Here is a 3,032-nt window from a genome sequence, read left to right as displayed (position 1 = left end):
TGGCATTAACTATGCTGCTCAACTTCGCGGCTGTCTTTTTCGGGATGACCGCCACTCTGCCCACGTAGTTGGCAAACGCATACACAGTGGTCAGTGTATGCGTTTTACACAGTGGTCTGTCTAAGCCGATGGGACGTCCCAGGTACCCCTGCGGCTCGAAGTCGCGCAGCATCGAGATGGGAACGCCCGAGACCCTGAACTTTGTCGGGCGCATCCCCACAGGTGTCGATCCGACCATGTGGAAGGATGTGCACTTCGACGGGTTCAAGGACAGGCCCAGGGACGTGGCGAGAGCCTCTATCCGGTCGATGCGCTGTTGTAGTCTGCGTGGAGTCGAGGCCAGGGGCGTAAGGTCGTCCGCGTAGGCGAGGATCTTGTGGTCGGAACCACCACCTTGCACTGCGCGGATGACCGGGTCAATCACCAAGTTGAATAGATTTCCGCTAAGTGGGCGACCCTGACGCAGCCCTGCCAGGATCGGGATCGGTTCGGTTGTTCCCGTGGCCGCCACGATACAGGTGCTGTTGTCCCTGTAAAGATCGCCGATCACCTTCGTAAACACGGGGCCGGCGCCAGCACTACGCAGGGCATCGAGCGAAGCCCGGGGCGAACTGACCCAAACGCGTTGTTGAAGCCCAACAGCGCCGCACACAGGTCGGGGCCTCCTGACCGGGCGATGTCGAGCCTGCATTGAAGGATGTAGTTAAGTTCAAACGCGCCGTCATGCGGAAGGAAGCCCTTCTGGCACTTTGACAGCACGGCGCGCTCGATCATCCAGGCCTGGAGCCGGGCTGCAAGGCACTTAGCGTAAAGCTTCGCTGCCGTGCAGCCGAGGGCTATCGGCCGCCAGTTATACGGGACGTGGGGGTCTACTCTCTTGAAAATGAGGACGGTGCGAGTGGTCCTCCAGGAGTCTGGCGTGCGTCTGTGGTGTAAACAGGCGTTGAAGAGCGCTGGCAGGGACCGTGCCTCCAGGTCGACCATCCGCCAATGGTGGTAGGTCAAACTGTCCGCCCCGGGGGCCGTGCTCTCGGACTTGCGCAAATGCCCAAACACCTCGTCCGGTGAAAAGTTGGTCGTATCTACTCCCACCGGAGCCGGTTCTCTTCTCAGCAGAAGGGTAGAGTCGGCTTGGCGGGTCGACCACGTGCGTCCCCAATGGTCTTGCAGATCCTGAAGCGGAATGGCGCACGTCTGGGGTGGTCCCTCCAGGATCAGCCGAACTGCGCGTCGACGGTTGCGGCGGTACAGCCGCTGGATGTCGACCGCGTTCGATGGGTCAGGCTGGTGGCACTGGCGGCCAGGACGCACCGGCAGAAGACGCACCGCCTCGACAGCCAAGGCGACTGCCCGCGTCCAGGCTTCCTCGCATTGGGCCCACGACTCGTCAGAAGGCGGGTCCCACAACAAGGAGTGGAGCAGGCGTGCCTGGTCCTCGAGGAGGCGCGTGTGGTCCAGAGGCATGCGGAGGGTCGCGTTGTCGGACTCGGGCTGCTGCTGTATTTCGTCCGGTCCGTCGAGAACCGCCCCTGCCTCGTCCACGGACGCGGGTGGCGACGGGGAGGAGGCCGGAGATACCGGGGACCCTGGCAGAACGACTGGGGACGACCCGGCATCGAGCGGCGGCGAGGACACCGCGATGTCGTACGAGAGCGTGTTGTCGTCGTCGTCGTGCAGAAGACAATGTACCTGGTGAAGCGGTAGGGCCGCCTGTTACATTTGTAAACACCTACCGGTAGCCGGCCTACTTGCCAGACGAGACACTCTGTAACGTCCTCAGCCAGTACGGTAAAGTGAAGGGCATCACATTCGCCACGGTAGCCACGTGCCAAACCAAACTTAATGGGGTTCGTGTTATTAAGATTGAAATGAGCCGCCCAGTGCCGAATTTCATGACCATCGCGGGGCACCGCGTAATGTTTGAATATCGCGGGATGCGTAGAGTGTGCGCACAATGCAGCGAGGTCGGGCACATGGCCTCCGCGTGCTCGGCATCATATTGCAAGAGTTGCGGAGCCTTCGGACACGAGACAGAAGGATGCACTGAGGAGTGCAAACGTTGGGGCGGCGCTCATATGCGTCAATCGCGCGTGGCTTCCCCCCATTGTCCAATGCTGCCCCGTCTGTCAGCCACCTAAGCGGCCCCACCTCATCTAGGGCTTCCGGTTTTCTTCGCCTACAGGTTCTAACACCAAGAACCGCGGGCCGTATGACAGATTAGGGGCTCCTTCCCGGCGGCTCCGAGACCAGCACTGGTTAGCCCGCCGGCAGCACTACGGAGACCTCGTCTGTGAATGAAGAGGAAAGGCAAGAAAGGGTGGACGACGCAGAGACTGAGTCAGCGGAAACTGAATCGAGTGACTCTGAGTCGCCTTCAGTGCAGTCGTCAACCACATCACCGCCCACCTCCCTATCAGACCAAGACCGCCAAAGTTCGCCTACCGCCTTTAAAGGAGCCGCCAAAATAAACAAGCCGGGTGAGGCGCCTCCCTCAGCCCCCAAGGCCACGGCCAACGTGTTAGCACTAAAGCCCCTGTATTTTGAAAGTAGCGACACTCTCCTCCCTCCGGCCGCTTTCCTCCTCGGATTTCGCTCTCGCACAGGCCAGCGCGCTGCACACTGCACGCTTTGCGGCCCTCCGCACTCGAGACGCTGCGGCAGGGTCAATGGGATCGCTTGTTGCTTCGGCGTTTTTACGTATTATTATTAGAACTTCCCCATGCAGACGCCGCGATGGCTATGCAAAGGTCAGACGATTGTGATGAACAGGTGTTAACCTCTTAACGAAGAAGTGGCGACAAGAAAAGCGGCGACAACACAGAACCTTGTTATTGTATTACCAGGTACTTTGCCACTCCGTTTGTGGCGTTTGGTTTTTTCGCTTTAGCTAACATTTTATATATTGTACCATGCTTAAAGTGTTTTTATTTACTATGAAGTTTATGTTTCTGTACCCACTCCCCTCTGTAATGCCCATTCGCTTATGACGATATTATTTATGAAAACCAATAAATACACGTTGATCACAGCAC

The sequence above is a fragment of the Rhipicephalus microplus genome, chromosome 6 (assembly GCF_043290135.1).
Source record: "Rhipicephalus microplus isolate Deutch F79 chromosome 6, USDA_Rmic, whole genome shotgun sequence".
In the NCBI taxonomy this organism is placed as follows: domain Eukaryota; kingdom Metazoa; phylum Arthropoda; class Arachnida; order Ixodida; family Ixodidae; genus Rhipicephalus; species Rhipicephalus microplus.
The sequence above is the reverse complement of the archived record's forward strand: the minus strand, read 5'-3'. Positions refer to the sequence as shown.